At 41.5% G+C, this 8,959-nt stretch overlaps 1 pseudogene; it reads right to left on the bottom strand.

The window, feature by feature from the left end:
- Positions 1–1,093: 1,093 nt before the first annotated feature.
- Positions 1,094–2,776, bottom strand: LOC121516783 (annotated as a pseudogene).
- Positions 2,777–8,959: the final 6,183 nt, after the last annotated feature.

Genomic DNA, 8,959 nt, shown 5'->3' with positions numbered 1-8,959 from the left:
GAAGTAAAACAGCAAAAAAGTAGAAAAAATGTTTTTGAAGCTTGGCCCCAAGATCGGGCCCTTGAACTGTAGTGAAATCTCACAAATAACACAAGCTGAGATCTCAAACTTGTTTAGTTTGAGGGAAAAAGATTCTGTAGCCAATTAAATAAGTCCCCTGAGAATTGGCCAAAACGAAAAAATTTGACTGAAAATTGTTTGTATCGTGGTTCCTGCACATTTTAGGCCCTTAAACCCTTTTTTCATGTAGTCATGATACATAGGTGTAGCAGTTTTCATGCCTCTTATCCAGCCGCCTATCTCATGTTCGAGGCCACAGCAGGGCTCCTGAGCAATCAACTTGCACAATTTCACAATTAGACAAGAATTTCCACTGAGCAACGATTTTCTGAAAAGTTTGTTGATGTTTTGAACAATGATAAAGCCCCCAAAACTAATTGGTGTAGGGAGATAAATGTTTGCTTCTTAGAAATTCTCCAGATTCCAAATGGTGCCAACTATGACATTGTGAATCCTAAATTTGACATGCATCGACTACCTGTTCAGAAAAAAAGAGAAAACCTAACTACTTCACTTTCAAACATGGTATCTGTGCTTGGGACATACCTGGAAAACACGCTGGGTTCACCTGGTCATTAACCTTCAATTTTCTCTTTAATTGAATGTAAAAATGGTTGTGATCTGGCCATGAAAAGGTCATGATGTGATATTTTTTTCCATATATCCCACCTCTGATTGGTCTCTTTCCTCATGTGTTTGTCAAAGTTGATTTTAGTTTCACCCTTGGAATGCAAGTGAAGCAATAATGAAAAACAGAATCAAGTCATTATTTTTCATGCAAAGCCTTTATTAAAATAGAGGTTCTTGTTGGTTTTACATTGCATCAGCAAAGTCTTTTTCAATACTTTATAACAAAAGGGCTTTATAACAGAATGACCTGTCCAGAAAACGGTGACTGATATCGACATTGTGTAAATTTTAAAAGTGTGCACATTTCTGTAAATGTCTTTGTCATTCAAAGATGCTACACTGAATTTTTGACTTAAAGATAGAAACCTGTAATTTGACCCACTGTGCCACAAATGCCTTCTGTCTACTTGAGTTGACTGAACTCAGCAGTGGCTCCATAGAGGTCTTTTGGCAGCATAAGTCCAGCATAGAGAGGCTGAGTGAACGTGGTCTGGATCCTGTGGAGGAGAGTCGCTGTTCCAGAGATGCTGTAGAAGGCCAGAACACCTGCACTGTGGTCCAGGTACACTCCCACTCTGTTGGACCACGGACCGCTGAGTGGAGTCACAGCATTGTTGGAACGAAAGTGGTACTTCTGCTTGCAACAAGACAACGCCCAAGAGGTGCAGTCAAGTCCAAACCCGGTAGCGTCTGCGGTTTCTGCTTTGTTGTTGTGCTTGTATGAGACTGCCACACAAAGTCCTCTTCCTCTCCACGTCATCTCCCAGTAGCAGCGTCCAGTCAGAGTCTCTTTACTCAGGGCCTGAGGCAAAAGATTGAATCTCTCAGGGTGACATGTCCAAGGCAGTGCATCCCTCATGTAGCTCACTCCTTTTCCCCCAGGCAGTAAGGCAAAATTCCAGTTGACTGTGTTTGGATCTATTGTAAGGTCGATGGCATACTGTAAGAGCTGGTCTCTGGTCTCAGGCTCTGGTTGTGACAGTAAATGGTCCACTTCAGCCACTGTCTGTGGGATGTTTGTCAGAGTCTCTGTCAGAATGTCTGCCAGTGTGTCTGTGAGCTTTATCATTTCAGCTGTCAAGTCTTCAAAGTGGCTGAGAGGATGGGAATTGATGCTGGATGAGTCTGTAGTTTCACTGAGTTGTGACAGTGAGGGGCAGTCCCGTAGAAACTGGTTGTGATCCTCTATGTGGATCATCTTCTGGAGTTCAGCATCTTGTGTCCTCAGCTCCTTGATCTCCTTCCCCAGCTTCTTCTTAAGTCCTTTCATTCGACTGACTTCGGATCCGTGTCTGGATCTGACCTTCTCATTCAGATCTGAATATCTTCTCTCCAGGAGTTGGATCAGCCCAGCAAGGGTCTTGGCACTCTGCTCTAGTGTTTTGTCTGCAGAGAGGTTGATGTTCCCCAGTTCCTGATTGAGCATCTTGATGTGGTCTTCTCTTGTCTGGATTCTCTCCTGGATGATTCGTTGATGAGCGTAGATCTGTCTGAGCCTCTCAGTTCTCTCTGTCAAGGCTGACACTGTGTCGTGATGTTTATGCTCTTCCAATAAGCAGAGATAACAGATGAGTTCCTGATCGGTGCGACAGAATATCTTCCTCATCTCATTGTGTTGAGAGCAGATGTTCTCTTGGAGCTTCTTGGAGGGCTCCACCAGCTTGTGTTTCTTGAAGGCTGGAGCTCCATGGTGAAGCTGAAGGTCTTCCTGGCAGTAAGAGACCAGACATTGCAGACAGGACTTCCTGGCCTTGCGTTTTCTCCCAGGGCAGACGTCACAGGCCACATCTTCAGGTCCAGCATCGCAGTGGTTAGCAGCAGCAGCAGCTTGGTGTTGGTTCTTCTTCACGTCATCAACCAAGTCTGCCAACAGGGTGTTTTTCCCCAGGACAGGCCTGGGTGTAAAGGTCTGCCTGCACTGAGGACAACTGTAGATTCCTCTCACATTCTCTTTGTCCCAGTGGGTTTTGATACAGCCCAGACAGTAGCTGTGTCCACAGGGAACAGTGGCTGGATTCTTGAAGAGATCCAGACAGATGGGGCAGGACATTCTCTCCTGGTCCAGCTGAACTCCTCTCTGAGCCATCTCTCCTTGCTGAAGTAGAGGTGTGTGTAGTCTCTCTGACCAAGATCTTGGGACAGTCCAGATGAGTATCTGGTCTTCAGTGGAGATAATGGGCCATGTCCTGTCACTTATATCAGCCAAAGGGAGGGGTCAACCACAGTGTCGTTACATCATCAGGGAGTGGTTGTCATTGTTATTCATTATAGTAGGAGGTTCTTTTCCAGCCTGATCTTACCAACCTTGATGTTTTTTATGTGCTTGGCTTTTGTTTTTATTTAAACTAGAGATGCTCTAATTGTAAAATCAGGGCTAATACCAATGTTTAACATATCATGTGTTTTTGCATTGCTCGTTTGGCTACCCTTCCAACAATGCCATCATTTCTCTCATGATTGACCAAAACACACCAGAGCTTGTCAAACAGGTCACTTCTTCTGCCCCAAAATAAATTCTCTTTCTCTGATTTGGCCTTCAGGTATGTTAAATGCCTGTTTTAAACTGATATGACACAAGAGACCAGCATCTGCCACTGATATCTGTCATGCCCACATTGTTAGCCACTGGCTGTTGTCGACCAGGCTGATTTCAGTTCGTAAAGATGTTGAACTAATGCATCTGTCAATCTCTAGTTTCAATGTCACACTGTGTTTGTCTTCTTGATTTTCTTTGAAAGTGCCTGTTTATCATTTAAACGGACAAAACACTTTGAGCAGTAACAACAACATTATAAAGACTGGCATGATTTGTCTTCACATCTTATCCAATCACAGACCCAGACTCTGGCACACATTTGAGATGTTCTCTCAGACCTCCAAGATAAACGCAGATCTGAACTGCTCAGAGATGTTTGGGTCAAAAGGGCTTGAAGTGAGTCCGTTCTTTTGATGCTTGAAGACTTTAAATCATGCCAGAATTGCTTGTGATTTAACTTCATTTAACATATTGAAAATGCCCCTGAAATAGTCAAACAATGTGTCTCAATATGAACAGTATATATACCTCAGTAAGACAAACAATTCCTACCTTGCTTTTCAGATTTCATACAGTCACTAATCATTTAAATGGTGTTTTTTAAAATGTTTTGAAGCTCTGATACTTGTTGATGCCACATGCTTCAAACCAGTGGTTCTCAACTGCTCTCATGTCAGGACCCACCACCACCTCCCCTGACCAATTGTGAAACAAACTGTGAAATATGTGAACAGCTGGTATGTTTTTCATGTTGTACTCTGGTTTTATTATCTATCAGTTGAAGACCACCAATGGAGAAAACTGATAATGAAAATCTGTTCAGAGAGATATGAGTGCATATTTGATGTCAAAAATCTGTTTTGAAAAAAACAACAAGTAGGTAGAAGTGGGTCACCTTGGTTGAAGACTCTGAGGAGGCCCCTTAGTCCAGGAGGACACCAGGTAGTTGATGAGGGCTTCAGTAAATCTCTTCCACCTCTCCTTTGTGTTTCATATGACTGTTTGCACGTTTGCTTTGTTGACCTTGATTAGGATGTTCATGGAAGTGTGTGACCTGTTCTCAGCTCATGATTGGACAAAGGCTTGGACCATCAGAGTCTATGGGGCTCATGGTCCTATTCATTGTGGATGGACATGGAGGGCAGGGGCTGACGGTGATGGCCCTGGTCATTGTCAGGGTCTGAATGGGTCGTTCTGTGATGAATGCAACGGGACAATAGAGGAAAGGTGCAGTAATTAGGGATACACTGATGCATTTGTTCATCGTTGGTAATGGTGGTATCAGTCCTGTTTGATACATCAGTAAATAATGTGGCATAACAGATGTCAGTAGCAGATTTGGATCTTGCCTCCTTTATTACTTTGATGTTATCATCCTCACTCATCAATGTAAGCATTTTTAACATTTTATAGACAAATGAAAGACAGACAATTCAATGTAAAATATAAGGATCCACATTATTGCCATGATATTAATACTGGCAGATGTAAACATTCCTGACAGTATTTATATCCAATGTTTTGGCTGTAAAAATCACCATACATCAGCTGTAATGACTGGCCATACAATGAATAAACGGAAATAAGGTGACTTTTTCATTCTCAATCATTTTAAGGCCTGAAGGTTTAGGTCTGAACTACATTAAAATAGCAGTATTGATATTCAGCAACCATATTCAAACCGTATCTAGTAGGTTAGAACACACATGTTGGATTTCACTTTACAGGGTCTTTAAATTGTAGGAGGTAGGGGTTAGACCCAGAATTAACTGGAAGGATTATACTATATATTCTCTCTTGCCTGGGAACACCTTACCTCCACTGGGTTCCTCACTGGTCCATCACGGTTGCCCACTGACTGTGTTTTCAGTGTCTAGCATGAAGTTACACCTTTGCCTATTTTTCTTGTCCCTCTGACTCCCGGCTCAGCTACGCCTCATTATGATGTTTTGTCAATGTAATAAAGTGAAATACGTTCTTGCGTTTGTCTGGCAGAGTATTATATTCTGAAATTTAAGCAGATATTTTAATTTGGTCTTAGCAAAACATCTTGCTTCACTTGGTCTTCTCTGTGCTGAAAAGATGTGCAGTGGTCTGGCATCCCACAAAACTTGTTCTGTGAACTGCTGCAGAGGGCTTCTGTCTCTCTCTCGTACAGTCTGGGGAACAAAAGAGTCATTAAGTTACACCAACAACATCCTCTGTTCCTTTGACCTTTGTTTTGTCTACACTTCGAACAAATCAGAATTAGCACTATTGATGGAAAAGTTTGACCTTTATGCCAAAGAGTTATTAGATTATCTGTCATTTCAATCAGGAGAGACATTAAAAGCATGATCATTCTTTTATTTACAGAAATGTATTGTATGTATTGTATGTATACAAATTTTATGAAGAATCAAGTGTCTTTGGCGTAAGACTCCATTCTGAAACCCGTCAGTCAAAAGGGGGTTGAGGCCATCAGATAAGGATAGGATACCCCTCCTGGAGTCTTGACACTGGTGGTGATGAGTGATTAAGAGAGGGAGCAGAATCTTCTGAGGAGCTGAACTGACTTGAAGTTAAAGAGAAAACTCTGATGCAGCTGAGGAGTGAGGTGGCAACAGGGGTGGCGGAGGGATGCAGTGTTCAGCTGAGACGACTGACTGCAGAGGGAGAAGAACAAATTTTAAAATGAGACAGCCACATGATGATTGGACACACAAGATTTTCTGCTGAGTCTGATTGGACAATTGATCAAGTGAGTAGACGCCCATTAACAGCTGATCACCAGGTGGGAGTGAAAGTGGCTTAATGAATGAAAGGGTAAGAATAGTCCTCCTCCTTGAACTTTCGCTGAGCTTTCATTTCTCTCTTAAGTTTGAATGAAAGAATTGTTAACTGAACAGGTCAGGGTGCAGTCCCACTGCTCTGAGGTTCATGGTCTTCCCAACCCTCCCCCTTTCAGTCTCATCTCAACTCCAATAACCTTTGACCAAACCACTCCAGTCACAACAAAGCCCCCTCTCACCACTGTACACTCATTCTGTCAGAAAGGCCAAAATGTCACCTTCTCCAAACTGAATTACATTCACTCAAAGGCCCTCAGAGTTAATCTCATCTGGCAGCACTTCTAACTCAAGCATCACATATGTAAGATCACAATGGCTCTCACAATGGCCACCGAGTCTACAAGTGCTATAATGGGACGTGGAATTTTAATATTTCTCTGCTGTTGGTTTCATTTTCTGGAATATTGAATATTTTAGAGGATGACACTTCTCCACCTTTTTTTCAGTCACTGGCATACAGGATAACAACGTACAGTTATTTAGGGTTTGCTGGGTTGGTAGAGCAGGTGCTCATGCACAGAGGCTGCTGTCCTCAGACATGCTCAAGTCCTCAAGTCAAGTGGCGCATGTCTTCCCTCTCTATCTCCTAGTATTTCCTGTCTATCTTCTAAAAGTGATGTTGGCATTTATGTTGCACTTTAATATTATAATATGTGCCAAAAGGGCTGTAGGTGTTAATTAGGGTTTAGAATATTAACTTTGGCTCCAGTATGTCTACTAACCACCACTGAAATGGCTGTAGGTCTTTGGTGTTATATTCACCGATACACCTCAGGATCTGTTGAGCCCTCATGCTATGCAGGGAAGTGGGATTTTGAACGTTTCCTGAAGAGTCTTTTGGTCTGGCTGGATTCTGCCCTTCACATCTTTGCAAACCCTTTCGGGTGACAATTTGCCAAGTGGCTTCTTTTGTTACTCTTATTCCCTGTCGAGTATGGCACCGCAGTCTGGCAGTGTCTGCATATTGATTTTTCCTTTTTTTTTTTTTTTTGTCCATCACTTTTTCTCCTTTCGTATTTCTTGACAACAGAAAACCAAATCACTTTCACATGATAGATTCAAAAGTTGCTGGAGCCTCCACAATCTCACTGTCACTTGGTTCTTCTTTGCCACTCGTAGCATGTAGCATCCACCATTTTTACACTGTGAGATTAAACAACGGAGTGGAGCAATTCCCTTCACTCTTCTCCTCAAAATTAAAAAAAAAAAACTGCACTTTTTATCCCGAAGACTTATTGTTTGAAACTGTCATGTCCTCCACAACAATGAGACCCTTCAGTCACTATGATATAAACAATATAGTTACATCGCTATAAACTACTCCAGCCCACACTACAATATAACTAAATAGTTAGAAGTCTACCAAGGCTAAATTGTGTGTAGAAGCTTTATCACCTATTTTCAAGTTCATCTTTTCATTCTGCATGATTCATGTTTCACGAAAACTGTCTTTATCACAGCCTTAAACCAAATGTAAAATAAATATAAACAAGTTTGTTCCTAATGATAAATGAGATATAATAATCCTCATTCTGCTTAGAGATCTGCATGCAAATAAAACTCTGGATCAAATGGCTCCCTTTCCAGTCTATTTTTGCAGTTCCACTACATGCACCCCAGATATCCCTGACCTGTGCCTGAAGCACCACTCCACTCTGCCCCAGAATGCTTTTACCAATATAACGGTAGGAAAACATGCAAAGCGTCTGGTCAACTTCATAGCACAGCGCAGTGAAAGGACTCCAGACTGTTAATGTCATCACTATGTCAACATTGGGTCACCAGCAAGTATAGAATTAGTGTTTACTTTGCTTTTAATATGACAAATTATGGTGTAGATTTCCTCTTTCAGTAGAGATAAGACCTGTGCTTTTTAATTATTGATTGACTTTACATATCATTTCACAAAATTTCAAATATAGCTTCAAAAGGCCTCACCTCACCTGTAGCAGCTGTTTTCTCTTTCTTTCTTTCTTTCTTGAGAAATTTCAATCAAAACTGAGCTGTGTCTTTACACAGCTTCCTTCATCAGACATTATCAGACATAATCATGCCATAAATACACCTACAATACTTTCCCAGCTGGTTTCTGTATAACTGTTTGTTTGTTGCTCGTGTGTCTGACTAAAATTTCCTCTCCTGGTCATCCTTCAGGCCAGCAAGCTGTTCCTCTCTGTCCTTTGTTTTTTGTCAGCTCACATTCCCCACCTGCAGTAAACATTTTATATTCCTGCCAGCCTTTATTGGGGTTAATCAAAAAGCAGATACCAGATGGGGAAAGGGACAGAAAACCATTGATTTTGGCACAAACAAGTTGTTGGTGCTGTGTTAATGGTCTCTGGTTGGAATGGACTATTTCGCTTTAAAGACAGGCAAAACAAAAACCAAACAGTTAGTAGAAACATGATCATTGAGTTGTTACTCAGCTGAACTGTTTTGTTTAGGGTAGTTTAAAGAAGATTAGTGCAAGAGGAAGTCTGCACAAGATTGCAGTTAACAGTAACATATACAGTATGATGCCTGTCTCTATTAGGGTTGTTCAGATTCTGATACCAGTATCGGAAATACGTCCGATACTGCTCAAAATGCCGGTATTGGTATAGGCGAGTACACGAGTTTATGCTGCGATCTGATACTGTTTGGTTTAACTTTATAGTTTGCATCATTTAGCTATGCTAAATGTTAACGCTATATACCAAAAATCAACACTTCTTTGCTGCCACTGTATGAACGGTTTCCATTTTTTGCAAAGCAAAGAAGAACCAAGGTACCTGCTGCAGCAGCAAAGAATAGTTGCTGCATGACAGTTTTTCTCTTAATTTGATCGTTAAAATGCCATCCAGACCAGCGCTGTAGTACAAGACAAGAAGTGACACACTTCATCAACACTTAAATAACTTAT

The sequence above is a fragment of the Cheilinus undulatus genome, linkage group 10 (assembly GCF_018320785.1).
Source record: "Cheilinus undulatus linkage group 10, ASM1832078v1, whole genome shotgun sequence".
NCBI lineage: Eukaryota > Metazoa > Chordata > Actinopteri > Labriformes > Labridae > Cheilinus > Cheilinus undulatus.
The sequence above is the reverse complement of the archived record's forward strand: the minus strand, read 5'-3'. Positions and strand labels throughout refer to the sequence as shown.